The 17837-nt window shown below is 37.6% G+C and overlaps 1 protein-coding gene across 5 annotated transcripts in view; it reads right to left on the reverse strand.

Annotated features, from left to right (window-relative positions):
• The window catches only part of LOC119243557 (protein FAM170A-like), a 192109-nt gene that overhangs the window by 129466 nt on the left and 44806 nt on the right, over window positions 1–17837 (reverse strand). The window lies entirely within an intron of this gene.

Below are 17837 nucleotides of genomic sequence, written 5' to 3' on the forward strand. Positions count from 1 at the left end.
GGAGAATGACAGATTTATTTCCAAAAACTCTGACTGATCAAAATAAAATGCAAAGTTAAGCAGCAGTGTGATCTAGCAGCACCTGCCTTCCTGGGTCCCTTGATAAAGTCAACGTGTAGCAGAGCCGCCACAGAGCAGTAATGGACAGACATCACCAGCAAAAGACAAGGAACTGATCTGCAACAGAGGCATACCAACTCACAACACAATGATGCTTCAGAATCCCAGGGGGAAAATAAAGGATATAAGGAAAAATCCAGGTTGAAAAGGGAGCAAGGGGAGCAGTTCTTACACAACAGTTCTGTGAAAAGGCATGGTATTATTCAATTGTAACACTGGAAGCTAGGAGACAGTGAATCCATGTCTTGAAAATTATGGTAGAAAATCAGTTCCAACCATGATGTCTACATTCAGCCAAACTATCAATAAAAGGACAGAGTGATTATTCTCAGACAGTATCTCAGAAAACCTGTACTTCCTATGAATCATGGAAAACTTCTAGAAGATACAATCTACCAACATAATGTAATAAAACAAGAAAGAAGAAGATAAGATGTAGAGTAACAAAGTATTTCAATGACCTTTATCTCTGGTTCCTAGGAGGGAAACAAAAGCCTTGGAGTATTCCAAATAATAGCAATGTTATTGGTAGTTGTGAACTCTTCGGCTCAGACTTTAGTTTCTGTTAATGAGATGATGGGTCTGGGGGTTGAAGACCAAGCATGTGCTGAAATAATGGCAACTCTGAACCACCTGCAGGCAGGGGATGGGAGTGGAAAGTGAGTGGAAAGATGTGGTCAACGATTCACTCAATGATGCCACATAAGGAAGTTCCAATGAAAGCTGTGTATGAGGATCCCAGTGGAGCTTCGTGTTAGTAAACACAACAAGGTGCTTGAGAAACAGAATGGAAGTTCTAGGCTTGGGACCCTTTTAGAGTTTGCCCAGTGTGTTCTTGACATTAGAGACATAATTACAAGAAAATCAGTCTCCTTCATTCTCTGAGTCATTGTAACAAATGAATGAACTGGTGGGTGTTGTAGGCACCCCTGAATTTGTAGCCAGTGGCCTGGCAAACACAAAGGGCAACTGGTGTCTGAAGTGAGGGCAGCTGGGGACTCTGCCCTTTAATTTGTAGGATGTGGATTGACTTCAAGCAGCTGTAATCAAATTAGTAGTACACCACACCACTTAGTGTCTCAATTTCACTGAATTTAAGAAATAAAGCCCAGGAGAAAGGTGAAGAAAACTCAAAGTTCCTCTGTGAGGGCCTCAGGTTAGCAGTTTGATGAGGCCTAAGGATAAACCAGCCCAAAATGAAGGATGACAAAGAAGAGGTCCAGGAAGAACAAAAGTGATAGATGATCTGATAGGGAGAGTCATATTTTTGTTAGATAATTTTTATAGAATTGGCAAAAGTTACATAAAATAAGGAAATAATAAAAGATTTATTCACAGTAGGTAAATCATCACATTATAGAGAATTAAAAATCATAATATGCTATGTATATCAGTCTTACCACAATAATGATAAAGCTGTTAAACATCCCCCAAATACATCTTTTTTTAAATACAGGAGAGCAAAGGTTTTTTAGATATGAGATAAATAAATCTCCATATTTGATCTCATTAGTAAATCAATATTTTCTACAATTTGAAAATTCAAATGATAATATGAAGAACATTTTTAGAAATGAGAAGGTATAAACCATAAACAGTAAGTCAAAGAATTGAAGGTAGTACCTCAGACAAATGAGACTAAGAAACATACTAGAGAAATTTTATAGTCTGTGTCTTTGCAAAGATACAAAATTCTTTGGTGATGCAAATCACAGAATTTTTTAAGTTACAAAAGCAATACAGTACAAAAGTGATATATATTACAATGACAAAAACCATGCATTTATAGTGAGCAGGAAAGAGTTAACCTAACAGACCATGGTGCGCAGAACTTGCCCAATGCCTAGACAAACCTTTTTTCAGGATGGCCCTTGATAGATTCAGGATTGTTGAGTCTGGAGGATTTTATCTGATAAGAGTGTATGCCTCTGGCCATGAGGGATTTCATACCAATTTGTTCAGATAGTTCATGCAATCCCATGATTTATGGTAAACACCTATTTTTCTTCGGGGGGCTAAGGAGTCTGAGGAGCGGTGTGTATATAAGCCACATGTAACACCCATAAGTGCCCATCAGTAAGTGCCCTGGGCACCAACATGCGTGAGTGTCCCTGGTGGGAAACACCTCCCACATGCAATCACAGCACAGATGGGAGAATTAAGTGCATCCTCTGGGACACCGTTTAGAGGGGGCCCTTGAAGTCTGTACTTTGTTTCTCCTATACCTTTCCCCACGTGCCCTTCCCCATTGCTGACGTTAGTCTGTTTTCTTCAGTGTCATACATCTTAACTGTGAGTATAAGAACTTCTGAATCATGTAGGAGTATCTAATGAATCATTAAGTTCCAGGGTGTTCTTGAGGATCCCCAGCGTATGTGATGGTAGATATTATCCTAAAATACTAAAATCTGTATGTTTCTGCTGCCAGAAAATTAGGTTAGTAGGACTTCTCCCTTTGTTATGGATACCAACTGTTACTACTCTTCTTTACCATAAAAATATTCTAACTTTAGATTTTATTTTGTTTAACATACTATTAGGATTGACTTCAAGTGGCTATAATCAAAATGGATGGTTTAAGCAGATCCATTTCCTCATCGATTTCCCCAGTGAAACTGAATCCCAAATTCTATGAGCCACAATAACATGTAATGTATGGGAAAAACTAGTTACCCAGCTAGACTCAAGATGGCCATTCTAGTAGAATTTCATTTTAGCTATAAATAGATAAACTTGTTTGTGACCAGTACAAAGAACACACACACACACATTTCTGTTATCTAACTCACAATGCTGTTAAGGAGACTGAACGAAATAAGGTATATGAGAAGGGTTTTGTCAACTTAAAAAAAGGTTTTCCAATTATCTGTGTTCATGAACTAAAGCAGTTGCCAACTTGTTCAATTGGTTTCTCTCACTCAAGTCTGAATCTCTCTGTAGCTCCACAAGGAAGAATCTTCTAATTTTGCTCATGTCTGGAAAATGAAATTATCTTTGCAGTAATATCCTGCTGAACAAGGTAGCACCGATCTACAATAGCCTTTTCCAAGTCAGGGTCAAGACCACCACTCCAGGGTGTTAGCAGAGAGCTGAATGAACCACATTCCTAAAGGAATTCTAAGTTGAAGAATAATTAGAGCAGATTCTTTCTGACTAATGAGTCTGTATTTTCAAGGTTGAGCACAGAATGTGGGGAGACAAATTTTTTGTGTGTATAAACAAAGCTGCATCTGCTGCGATCATTAACAGAACACCCTTCTCTAATACATAATTGATGCTTTACATTTTGTGTCTCTGCGCTGCTCTGCCAAGCATGCCCTGCCCCTTGCTGTGTTTTCTGGTCCTTCCTCCTCTAGTTACAGAAACAAGAAGCAAGCCTGCAGGAGAGCATGGAGTCTTTTCTTTTCTTCCTACTGTGGTTTCAAGTCAGTCTCTAGGAAAATGTATGTGATGTGTGGAAAAAGATGACCATAACTGGTGAATAGCCTACTTGGAAAATAATTTTCTAGGTATGACAACTGTTTTATTTTCCTAGAGAAAAAAAAAAAAAGAAATTGTAATTTGGAAAGGAAAGAAATAACGTCTGTCCTCTAAACAGCACCTACTCCTTTTTTTTTTTTTTTTCCTTCCCCCTATGTCTCACATACAGCAGCCTTCTGGAATCCAGGTGAGTAGAGTTCAGCACACCTTTCTCAGCAGGAAAAGGTGAAGGCACTTTTACAAAGACCAAGAGGAAAGAACTGGCAGGACTAAAGCTATGTAGTAACAAAGAGCACCCTTTTCATCATCCTTCTCGTCCCCTTTTATATTCTCCTTTACTCTTCCTCTCCTCTATCAACTTTGTATCCTGCAGGATTTAATAAAAAATGAAGGTGTGACTATGCAGAGATGCAGAGACTATTATCAATGCAAATTCTCTGAATAAATATGATCACAGACTGTTTATGTCACCAAAGACTATCCTATTAAAATGAAGAGTAGCCTAATGGAAACCAAACAAATAAATGCAACTTTCTTCAATATGATTATACAAAAGTAGAAAACCAACACTAAAAAAAAAACATGCATTTTCCAGCCACAATCTTCTGGGATAAATTTAGGATCTTACTTCACTTTCAAAACAAAGTATAGTCTTTGAATTATCATGGTATTTATTCATTCAACAATCATTTACTGAGTGTCATGCACACTATGTGCCAGACAACCTTCCAGGCACCAAGTAACAATATTTAACAAAGCAGACATAACACTGCTACAGTGGAACTGCTCTTCTCTTGGAAAAGATTAGACAACAAAATATGAATAAACACATTAGAGATTATACTTGAAAGTAACAAATGCTTTGAAGACAAAGAAAGCAGATTGAGGGGCCAGCGAGAGCTAAGGAACAGCAACAGGTTCTGAGGTCAGAGAAGCCAGGGTTCTGGGCTCATCATTATGATCCTGGCTCCTCATCTGAGTGAAATGACTGTCATCGGCCTATTAAACTTTCTCAGGCTATATCAAGATGAGTGACATTAACTCAATGAAGAATTTGTCAAAGATAACCATGATATCAAATCAAAGATAAAAATTTCTTCTACCCATTGAGGGCTCAGGAATTAGATTGTTTATTCTGTTAGTCTAAAAGTTAAGGGGTGGGCCAGCAGACTAGATTTACTGTCTCCAAAAGCAAGGAACAGGTCCCAAAGCAAAAGTGCTGAATAAAGCAAATCATTTAGAAAAATGTCCCAGGGTTATCAAGAAATTGCTTAAGGAAGTAAAACTCCAGTGGAATCACTCCATCTCTGCTTCCTTCTGAAAGAGACTTTATTTGCACTTGTACGTTCATCTCACTCATCACCCAGTGGCTGTGTTCATCCAGGCCTCACATTTTGAATGTGCCTTCCATCACGGGCATTCTTGCCCACACCATGTCAGAGACACAGTATCCCGTTTCCTCTGCATCAGCCCAACCTAGTCCATATATTGTAGTTCCCTGAGATGTGGTCATTTTTCTAAGCTGCTATTTCAGAAATTTCTCTCACTTCAATTCTGCAGTTCTAAAGTGCAGACTATGCTTTAACCTCTTCATGTGTATTTTTTTTCAAAGCAGAAGGGATCTTTGGAGAAGGCATAATCTAAATTGCTAATATCTAGAATAAAGACACACAGGGTAACCTTACATCTTTTTAAAAAAAAAAAAACTTTACAAAAATGAAACTATATTAACTAATTAGAAAAGTTTTTATGGACTACTTAATCCATCTTCATGCAACCACTGTCCTGAAGTTTTTAGACTTGAAAATGGTCAAGTGAAATGTTAAGACAATAAGCGAACATAGATCAGGGAGATACAGTCATAATAGAAACATATAAGATGAGTACTTGCCTTCCTAATATTTGGAAGAGGGATGTAGGGAGTTACTCACAGAAAGAATAATTCTGAACACAGGCATGCCATAGAGATACAGTTGGGTTCCAGATCACCGCAATAAAGTGGACATGGTAATAAAGCACGGTGAATGTGGCACAAGATTATGCTTACACTATACTGTGTTTTCTATTAAGTGTATGAGAGCATTAGTCTAAAAAGAAACTGCATACATACTTAATGAAAAAAAATTATTGCATCTGAGCCTTTAGCAAGTCATAATCATTTTTTTGCAGGTGGAAGGTCTGTTTTTGCTGTTTATTGCTGCTGATGGTGGTTCTAGGTTGAGTTGGCCAAGACAATTTCTTAAAACAAGACAGCAAAATTTGCATCACAATTGACTCTTCCTTTCAGGAAACATTTCTCTGAAGTGTACAATGCTATTTGGTAGCCTGGTAGCCACAGTAGAACTTCTGTGATGGGGGGCTATTAGTGGAACAACCAGAACAAACACAATATTAACAGATGTGTTTTGCCATTTTATGTGAGTGCAGTTCATGGCACCCCAGAACAATTACAATAGTAACAAAGATCACTTGTTATAAATCACCCTAACAGAAATATTCTAAGAATTACCAAATGAGACACAGAGACATAAAGTGAAGACATGTTGTTGGAAAATACTGCTGCTAAACATGCCCAGGAAGTTAGTACCAGTTACCTACAACTTGTCATGGACTGTGTGCTTGGTACCACCCTAATTCATATGCTGACATCCTGATCACAAGAGGGATGGTATTAAAAGGTAGAGCCTTTAGGAGGTAATTAGATTTAGATAGGGCCTTGGGGGTGAAGCCCCAATGATGAAACTTGGGTCCTCTGAAAAGACAGAGTGGAGCCCACATTCTTGGTCACTGAAGATACAACTACAAGGCCACTGTCTACAGCTGGGAAGCAGGTCCTCACCACAGACTGAGTCTGCTGGCACCTTCACTTTGGACATCCAACGTCCAGGACTAAGAGAAATAAAAGTTTGTTGTTTCAAGTCATTCAGTGGCATTTTTGTCATAGCTGAGCAAAACTGTCATACTTTGCTCCTAATATACAACTATTTCCAGAAATAATGTAAAAAAGTACATTTATTTTAGAAAACAGTACTGCACAAATTGTGCCCAAATAGACAAGAAAATAAGTTCCCATGGAGTTTGAACCTGTGTATTAAAACTTAAATCCTCCCACTATGATGTATGAAAGATTTAAACTTCAATTTAATCATTTGCACTAGTTGTCATAAAAGTTTAATTCCTTTTTATCTGTCTTTATTATTTCTATAACAAATGAATAAATGCATAAATACACAATAAACAGTATAATAAGCAATTTGTGAAATTTACAAGAAAGAAAAGAATTAAAGAACATTCAGACAAAAAATAAACATTGGAATCATCTGGCCCAGCTCTCTTATTTTACAAATAACAGAACAGAAAATGATGGAAGGTAAGGGGTGGGTTAAAATTTGTTCGGAGGGTGCAATGATGAGAATTTAAGTGGGTTATGCTTTCTATCTCTGTTCTGCTTGTGGTCTCAATATACACACATTTCAACATTTTTTACTGCTAAATGCTAAGAAATTGCATTTTAGAGATTCAATTTTAGGAACAGGAAAATTGAGGTCCAGATATTTAACTAATGGGACACCACATCACTGATCAATCTCCTCATAGAGAGAGCTAATTCTGCAGTCTACTGCTTTACACTACTTTTAGCTAACATACTGGTGCCAAAATCAGTGGCAGAGCAAACACAGAGCACCTAGAATAAGCAGTTAGAGGATACCTCATCTGCAGATAAATTAACAATAATAAAACTGACTCACTTGTGGTCTGTTTTTCATTGTCTACATGTACCATTAATTCTAAAATTCAGATAAAAAATACCTCCCCCAGGGGAAAAAAAAAAAAATTCCTTATCAACACCCTAGGTAGTTGTGGAGAATACTGTTTGGTTTTAATAATGAACACATAAGCTTCAAATGTGAGCAGGCTTATTATTTACCCTTTACTAAGCATTGCATACTACATGGAAATAACCTCAGCTAGTTCCCAGTTAGAGAGTTAAACAGAGAGTTCTTGATATACCTGGTGGCGCAAGGGGTTAAGACACACCTATGAAGCTATCCAGAGCCTCTGCAACACCAGTTTGATCCCTGGCCAGCCAGGGAGCAACCCACATGGCGCAGCAGACCTCTCCTGTCTTGCCTGCTGCTCCCCTCAGCAGTGTACTTCAGTCAATCCGCCTGTTCTGTTCCCCACTCTGTCTCTGGTGAATCCTCTCATCCCCACACCTCTGGCCTGTACCACAGTTCTTGTATGCATACATAAATAAATCTTTAAAAAAAAAAACAACTAAGATGGTAAAAATACATTTTGGTTAACAACTAGTCTATAAAGATAATTTGAGTATAAGCATTACTGCTTTGAAATAGGTTTTTATTATAGAATAAGTGAGGTAATAGTTGGGAAGCAAAATACACCAAATTTTCAGCATAGGAAAATTTTATTATAGAATGTTGAAAAAAATGCTCAAAATTTTTCATACAAAATATCTTCAAAATATTGTTTTCTTTGCATTAACCACCATGGCTTATTTTACAAACCACTGGAACTATGCTCAAAATCTGTTTCGCAAATTTCAAGCCTATCACTCAGAGAGTGGTCAAAACACACTCATGTTCCCCTCTCCCATGGTACCTCACCCTCCTACTTTGCACAAACTTCTGCCAGCTTGCTTTTGCAGGGGCAGCAGAGCCTGGTCAACAGAAATGGTGGGAGCAAGTTCTCCCAGGTCACTGAGCAGCTCTGTTCTTGGGCACATGTAAAAACTCCAGAAGACAACACTGGGAATAGCCTTATGATACCAAACCCTTTAAATGCTCAAGGACTCCTCAAAAATGAAAGTGTGACCCATTAAGAGACGAGCAACCCACACACCTGCAAAATGGAAACTTGGTGTTTTCCTTTTCCATGACCCTCCCCCTTTCTCCCCCTATTCCATTCATGCTTTAAAATCCTAATTTTTATAATAGGTGGGGAGGCAGATTTGAGTGATGTCTCCCTTCTCAATTTTGCTCAAGCTCTGCAGCAAAATAAAGATTGTCTCTGGTGTGGAGACATCTATTTGCTGTGGGCAATGGAGCCCCTAAGGCCTGCTTAGACCAAGATGTTTTATCTAAGCTAAGTATAGTGAGAGATTCTGCATCTAATGACCTTTCATCTCACCTCTATTTTGCATATTCTGTCAAAGGACAATCTGAAATCAATCTCTCTCTCTCTCTCTCTCTCTCTCCCCCCCCCCACCCTCTCTCTCTCTCTCACACACACACACCCCCCCAACACTCTATGGCTGAATGTAAAATTTCATATTAGTGTACATTTTCCTGAGGATTCACAGCTGAGAATTTCCTCCAATTATCAGAGGCTGGAAATCTAGAGAATGTGCTAAGTCAAAATCTCACAAGTACTGTTAACTCTTAGATTCAAAGAGCAAGGAAAGCTTCATCTATTAAATCTAGGTGGAAGGCACATGGGTTCTAAAATATTTTCTCTAGTAAAAATGTTGAAAATAGCTTGTAAGCATATTTCTAAAGAATACATTTCCTAAAGACAAAAGCAATCAATCAGATCTTTAATTCAAAACACTGTATCCATGTTTCAGGGTCAGGAGGTATTTGATAAGCTGACTGGAAAGATTTGAGTGCAAAATGTTTGTTCTATACAAGTCCAGATCTATATGTTAACTTTTTGCAAGTAACTGAAGAGGACTGAAAAAGCTTCAGGCACTGTGTGAAGGGAAAATGGTTGTTAAATCCCAGATGCACTCAGTGTGGCTGTTGAGAGTCTTATAAAGGCACCATCGTCCAGGATTGAATGTCCTCCAGGAAGTGCTGAGAGAGACAAAGCTGCTTGAATTAAATATATAACTAATTTCTCCATTTTTTAAAAAATTGATACTATTCTTGTTGTTTTGATAAATATATTTCTGCCATTTTTATAGTGCCAAGTTCATTTTGCTTATTATTATTTTTTTTTTGCATAACTGGAAGTCTTACAGGAAAAAAAATACTGAGAAAAAATGAAAACACTAGCACTTGCTCTTATGACTAAATTAAGTAAAACAAAATAAACTAGAAAATAAAGTTGTTATTACTGTTCTACATTTAATTTAATGAGCACAGTTTAACTTACCTTTAACTAGCTTCATACCAATTAGAGAAATGTTAGAGGGATCCTAAATGACCAAATCATCTAAATTAATATATATATCAAAATCCACAACTTAAGGACCTTTCAGCTCTAGGAGGCAAAGAGTTACACCAGCTATTATTTTTAAATCTTTAGATATAATGCAAAAATGAATTGACCATTATCACTTTCCTCTGAAAGATTATATTCTAGTGAAGAAAACAGGATTAAAATATTTTTTCTCTTTTAAAACTGAAAATAAAGCATGAAAATAAAGCATGAAGGGATACAATTGAATATCCCTTTACCTACTACTCATACCAAAAAGTTAACAGAAAATAACTTTTTGTCATACATAATTTTTAAGAAATAAGTATTTTAAGAGCCCCCCCCCAACCTCGTTCAACTCAATCCCTTTCTGTTAAATCACTATCCTGAAGTTAAATATATCCTTTCGTTAATGCAGGTGTAGCTATAAATAGTACTGCTTATTGCAATTTTTAAATATTCAATGAAGACCATAGCTCCAGAATCATATTCTGGCCTTCTGTTTCATCCATTATCACATATTCATCATCACAATCTCAGGATTTGTTAAAATATTCTATTTTGGAAAAAAGGAATTATTATCTGAATTAATGGTATGTGTAAAATCAAATCTACATAAAGTGGAAAAAGGAAACTGTTGAATAGTGCACAAGGTGGATTAGGAAGTTATCTTCACAAATTACGCTAAAATTATTGAAACATCTTTATTTTACCTTGATTGTACTTTGGATTCTAATTCTTTACTTTTTTTTTAATTATGGTTCTGTGGCTTGTTTATACCCAAGATGCATTTTTCTGACAAACTTTGCAAAAATGGAAATCTCTATCCATCAAATTTGTATTTGACATTACTGTCATGATGTTTTCATTATTACCAAGTTTTGAATAAATCTTCCTTAAACATTAGTATTCAAATCATTCTCTGATGAAATTCAATTATGTCAATATTCAGGCAATTTTATCTTTTTCAATTGTTAATTGCCCCATCTCTGCTGTAATTTTGCCAGTGGCTTTGTTTCTAACATAAGCTTAATACCACTTTCATTACTGACAAAAATTTTCCAATTAGCAATTAGTTTGTATTGTCTTTTCTTTGTGTCCTTCTATATTAACTGTACTGGATAATCAGGAAAGAGGCACCAACAAAGATTATGACAGAATAGATGACTGAAATTAGCTGTACTTTATAATAACTCAATTCTTGATTAAATGATTTCATGAAATTTTATTGTATAAGGTAGCAAATTGTTCTAATGCTCCCACAGTTTGACTAAATTTGACAGATTTCTTGCAAACTATATATGCCCCTTGAGTTTCCCTTGCTTATTTACTTTAATATTGCAAATTCTTTCTCTGTTACCTTTGAAATACATAAACATTTCTTTAAAAGTTTCTTGTGAGCTTTAAGGCATAGGAAAAAAGTTTTAAGTCCTTGACATCATCTTTTTGATAATATACTCATCCAGGAAGGCAACACAGCTATCTCCTGGTCTCACTAAGAAGGCAAGGCCCTAACTTCAGTGTGAACCTTGCTCTGAGTTATGAAATCCCTGCAGTTATGAAGATGCCAAAAAACATATTGCCTCTTGGGGTGGGCCATCAGGAGACTCATGGGGCCTATGTTTCCCCTAGGCCAGCTCCTGCTGTAACAACTCCCTAGCAATTGGTTTCCACGAAGTTACTTGTCCCTTTCCCCTAATGCTATAGTCTTGAATAAAGCCTTCCTTGTCTGGTTAAGTTGTCAGGCACAATTTTTCTTTGACAATATTTTCTCTAATTCATTCTCATTACTGCCAGGACTCATAAAATGAATACTTAGTTAGCCACATATTCCCCTATTCCAACAGTAAGCAATTTGGGAAAGATCTATTATTGTTTTTTACAAGGCAGTTGAGAAATTTTAGAAATGATATGTTGGGCCTCCCCTGGTGGCGCAGCGGTTGAGCGCTGGGCTGCGAAGCTTCCCACAGTCTCTGCAGTGCCAGTTTGACCCCTGGCCACCAGTGAGGGTCCCACTTGGCATGACAGACCTCTCCCACTGCGCCCACTGCTCCCCTCAGCAATGTATTTTGTCAGACTGAGTGTTCTGTTCCTTGCTCTGGCTCTGGTGAATCCTCTCACCCTCCCATGCGTCTGACTGTACCCAGTGCTTGTATAAATAAATAAATAAACCTTAAAAAAAAAAAAGATATGTCATATTTTTATTGTTCAAAGCAAGGGTCTTGCTTTACATTATTTTTTATCTAGGTAAAGCCTAACACAACACATACCACCAACATATCTTTCAAAATGGGACAATGTTTTTTTTTATGATTGTGACCATGTTTCCTAAATTTCTGAAAAGGTTAAGTCATAAATACAAGTTATATTAAATTCACTGTATTTAATTGTTTTAGATGACACAGCAACACAAGAAGCAAAAACAATCCAAATGTTTAAGTATAGATAGCTGATCTAGTAAATTATAATATATAGTTAAGGGGAAAAGATGCAATAGGGGCCCCAATAAATGTGTAAAGAGAAAAGGACAATCACAAATATGGTGTCAGCAGCAAACAAGAAGCAGCTGTGATAGTGCAGGGGCTAAATTTCATGAGCTGGGTTCTGAAGGTTGCATGGATCCTTAAGCCTTTCTCTCTCCAAGGATCTCTCCCAAGACCTGATCTCTTTATTCTGCTCTTTCTTTTAAACCTACATTCATTTGTTTGCCAGTTAAAATCCATAACTGAACTTCTTTCTCACCCCACCCACCTTAACAAAGTATCTAAAGTCATGTTACTCCGCTAAGCGGGGTCTCTCACATGTGTCCAGAAGGTATAATAATTACAGCTTTTGGCTTTTTCTCTTATTAATCTTTCTGATGCCTGTTTAGAGGAACCCAGGGGCAGGGGATGGTTTCCTTTGTGCCCCAATAATGCATTATTATTACTTAAAAGCAGTGTCATAGACAGATCTGGACCTTGTCAAAATGGCAAAGAACTAACATGGACGGGTCAAATATCAAATAAGTTGAGTATACCAGTATATAATGAATGCAAATAAGACAATAGTTTTTTTTTTTAAAGATTTATTTTTATTTATACAAGAACTGGAGTACAGACCAGAGGCGTGGGAGGGTGAGAGGATTCACCAAATACAGAAACAGGCAATTTTTTAAATTTTTTTTTAATTATAATTTCAATTTTTTTTTTTAGATTTTTTTTAACATTTATCATTTTTTACATTTTTTTAGACAATATTTGCTTCCCCCAGCCCCTCAGATTGAGTCCCCATAGAATCTCCTTCCCTAAGGCACCCGTGCACCATCACCACAGTCCCCTGTGCTCCTCTCTCCCTCCCTCTGACCCCTCTCCCTCCTCCTCCCCTGCAGGATGTCTCTGATTTATAATTGTCTGTTTTTGCTTTATTGTGTTTTTTTTTTTTAAGATTTATTTATTCATTTATTTATACAAGCACTGGGTACAGTCAGAAGCGCGGGAGGGTGAGAGAATTCACCAGAGCCAGAGCGGGGAGCAGAGCAGGCAGAAGGACTGAAGTACACTGCTGAGGGGAGCAGCGGGCGGCAGGAGAGGTCTGCGCGCCATGCGGGACCCTCCTTGAGTGGCTGGGGAGCAGCCGGGGATCAAACCGGCGCTGCAGAGGCTGCAAGCAGCTTCGCAACCCAGCGCTCAACCGCTGCGCCACCGGGGAGGCCCGCGTTTTTTTTTTTTTTTTTTAAGATTTATTTATTTATACAAGAACTGGGGTACAGACCAGATGTGCAGGAAAGTGAGAGGATTTACCAGAGACAGAGCAGGAACAGAACAGGCAGACTGACAAAATACACTGCTGAGGGGAGCAGTGGGTGCAACAGAAGAGATCTGCTGTACCATGTGAGACCCTCGTAGGCAGGCCGGGATCGAACCAGCGCTGCAGAGGCTGCTGACAGCGTCACAATGCTGTGCTCAACTGCCTGCATGAGCAGGGGAGGCCCGCTTTGTTGTGTTTTGTACTGTTATTAATTTTTTTACACTGATATCTTATTTGGTTCCCCTATATTCCTGTTATAAGTGAAACCATCCGATATTTTTCTTTTTCCTTCTGGCTTATTTCACTGAGCATAATTCCTTCTAGTTCCATTCATGTTGCTGCAAATGGGACCAGTCTGCGCTCCCACCAGCAATGTAGGAGAGTTCCTTTTTACCGCATCCTCACCAACATTTGTTGTTGCTTGTTTTTTTGATATGTGCCATTCTTACTGGTGTATGGTGGTATCTCAGTGTGGTTTTGATTTGTATTTCCCTGATTATCAGGAATGGTGAACATTTTTTCATATGAACAGGCAAAACTTTTTAAAGGAAAAAAAAACTTTCTCCATTTTCCAAACCAGCTAAGATACAGCTCTCTGCCCATGCTCCAACAAACACATTTCCATCTGAATCTCCTCCTCTGCCTGTCTTTTGCTTTTAAGTATGTTCATGATGACTCTGTACACACTTGAATAACCCAGAAAATCCTCCCACCTCAAAATTCTCAGCAGAACCCCCTTTCTTTGCAAGGTAGCCTAGTCACAGGATCTGGGGACTAGGAAATGCACATCCTTGTGGCCACAGTTCTGTCCACCTCAAAAACAAACTCATCTTCTTCAGCAACAGCATTAAAAAAAATTTAGTGGTGATCACTGCTCTATATTTAAATACATTTAGGAGATATAATAATGAAATGTGGTTCTTCTAAATACTAGCTCAAACTTTAAAAGAAAATTTTGTTGGCACCATGCTCATGTAAGAAAATGTCCATATATATGCATATATATGTGTGTGTGTGTGTGTGTGTGTGTGTATATATATATATATATATATAGGTGTGTATACACACACACATTCTAACAATGATGCAGGTATTAAAATGGAGGGGATAATGTGATGACCAGACTTAGCTTCAAAATACCTCTGGGGTATTAAGAACTAAAAAAAAAAAAAAAAAAAAAAAGTGAGTGGGATGGACAGAAGAACCAAGTGTGGCAAAAATACTTACAACAGTGATAGAAACATAAACAGGACACTGTACTCTCAGTGTTGACTGTATGTGAAAATTTTCACATAACTACATATTGTGCCAATTTGCTGAAGATAATTATATTTTTGTATGTATAATGTAATCCCATTCTTGCTTTTTACCAATGTGTGTGAGAGAGGGAACACAGGGAAAAACAGGCAATATATTAACTATGGCTGTATTTTAGAGGTGTAATTATAATGTCCCCCCTTTATCCATATTGAATTACCTGTATTTTACAACTAGTCTACAAAGAGAAGGTACTGTTGGAATGATTAGACTTAATGATGAAAATGAGAAACTACCAACAGCATAAGTTTATAACATCAAAGCTGAGAAAAAGCAAATTTCTGTGCCACTCATGTACCAAATTTATATTTTCACATGATCCTTACAGCAAACCCATGAGTCTCTACCTTTAACACCAGAAGCGAAAGCCTTAGTGTTAAACCATGAGAAATAATAACCTGAGATTTAAATCCTCATCTGTCTGATTTGGAATCCAATTGCTTTTTTGAAATGCTGTGCACTTCTTTTGCTACACTTAGCACAGACCGGCATAAGTCTAGATTTAACAGAAAGAGTTCAAGTCACTTGTTCCAGCTATTTGTTGATCTGGAAAACGGGGGTCACTTCACTTTGAACCCAGCTTGCACTATGGTTCTCAATAAACTTTAACAAAATTGCCATCCAGTTGAGAACTAAGTCATTTAAATGAGGTTGTAAACCTTGCTCCTACTATTCTAGACCAATTGCCCTCCCGGGGTTGCTCACAATTCCCTGCTGCCACACTGCAGCACATTCCCACAGTGAAGAGCTCTGAGAAAGACTCATTGCAAAAGCCCCCTCCTCTTCATTCCAAAGGTCCTGCAGCGTTGTCTCCATCACATCTCATTTGTTATAGTCACACTCAATTGACAAAGTGGTACACATTTTATATATAAACAAGAGATAGGTAAACACTGCATGAGCGGAATATTAATTACAGAGAGAAAGCAGATTATGTTTCCTTATTTCAACATAGTTGACCATTACAAAAGCAGAACTGTTCTCAGATTTCTGGGATACGGCCCTTCAAAATATCACTAATGTTACTGAATTTGAAGGGAGTCTATCAAAATCAAGGCCAGGACTAGAAAGTGGAAGGCAGTATAAAGCTACTATTTAAGTCCTTTAATTTAAGGATTTACAGGAGAATTTCTATGATCAATCCTTGTTCCTTTAGAGCATAATAAATTCATGTCAGTTTAAACCCAATTCTTGTTTATTATTGAGATATACCTGATGAGACTGATGGAGACTAAGGAGAACTTCTGTAGCATGTAGGTCAGAAGTGGGAGGCAGTCTTGAAAGAAATTTTGTGTTTGTGAATTGCTTTTTGTGTTTGAGAATTGCTTATTGGTGTAGGAAACCCCCACATACTTTTACATTGGAATTGGGTCCAGAAAACTCAATTGGTCAATATTTATTTTATAAAGGACATTGAAGAAATGATTATACTAACTTCTGCTTTTACAAAACAAAATATTATCATGTATGAAGTATTGCTTCTGTCTTATATGAAAGAAGCTGTCCCAAATATGCATGTTACCAATATGGAAATATAAGCAACATTAAACTGAACTATGCACAGCTAACTCAATCTCATAAATGCAGAGCTCCAAACTGATGCATTAAATTATCTGCACAATTTGTTTTAACATGTGCAAACATTGCATTCTTAAACTGTGTACACTGGTAATATGGGAAACAAACATGACACAATCAGTTAGCAATTTTAAAGTTGCTGGTCTCTACCTGAAGAATGTTTGCCATCTATGACATCCATAAATTAGAGCCTGATCCTCTACTAAAGGAAAACTTCACTTAGGAAAGGAAGTATATTAGAGGAGCTGCAGGTTTTAAAGGCTAATAACAACATCTTGGCCACTTTGTTTGCAATATTCCAAAGAGAGCAACATAGAAGTTATTGATATTCTGTAAGTATCAAAGCAGGCCACTATTGCAAGCTAATAAAATTAACAAGACTCTTGAATTCCCAATAGCCCAGCCAATAGGTTACACTGTTAAAGTTTCCTTAGATTAAATGATGTCTCCTCTTTACTCACTAATATGCTTGATTTGTTTTTTCCACTATAAGTGAAATCATGTTATATAATTCTTTGGAATTCTTGGGAATCTGGTGCTCTATACAGCCAAACTGATAATAATCTCCTGATGAAATATGCCAAGTGAAAGTGTTGCTGGAAAGCAAAACACTGCCATAGGTGAGAATCCCCTGCACTGGGCTATAGAGGTGGATTAGACCCAGACAGATGGAAGTTTCTCTTTTCACTGTTTACTCCTGAAATTCTTCAGCTCTGGTGAATTTTATTATGGTACTCTTTTTACCCATTCCACTTCTGATTTTTTGTCTCATCATTTTACAAAAAGCACCTATAATATCACCTTCATGCGTTATGCCCCTCCAGACCTCTGCTGGAGTACAAAGGTTTCACAAATATCACAGAATTTGGATCGGAGTTTATCACATCTAGTCAAAGTGCTCACAGTCAAAATTACTCTTAAAACACCTTGGAAGGGGGCCTCCCCTGGTGGCGCAGAGGTTGAGTGCTGGGCTGCCTGCAGCCTCTGCAGTGTTTGTCCCGGGCCTTCCCCAGCCGCAGGTGAGGGTCCCACAAAAAAAAAAAAAAAAAAAAAAAACAAAAACACCTTAGGAGGGCAGCACAGCACTTTAGAGAATAATAGCCCATCTTCCAGTAAATCCTCCCCCATCTGGACAAACATAGTGAAGGGACTCCTGGGGCTGCCCTATCCTATCCAAAGCAGGAATCATTAGTCACATGTGACTCCTAGGAAATGTAATGAGGTCAATATGCTAAAAGTGAGAGCACCGTGGATATATATTATTAGGTCAAATACGTTACTAAAAACAGTTTTACCACTTCTAATTTGCAGCTCAGCAAATGCAAGGAGTATACACACCATGCAAATACAAGGAGTATACACACCAACACTCTGTCCTAACAACAAGTAAA

Source organism: Talpa occidentalis, unplaced genomic scaffold (assembly GCF_014898055.3).
Source record: "Talpa occidentalis isolate TD23 unplaced genomic scaffold, MPIMG_talOcc4v2.1 talOcc4.13, whole genome shotgun sequence".
NCBI classification, from domain to species: Eukaryota; Metazoa; Chordata; class Mammalia; order Eulipotyphla; family Talpidae; genus Talpa; species Talpa occidentalis.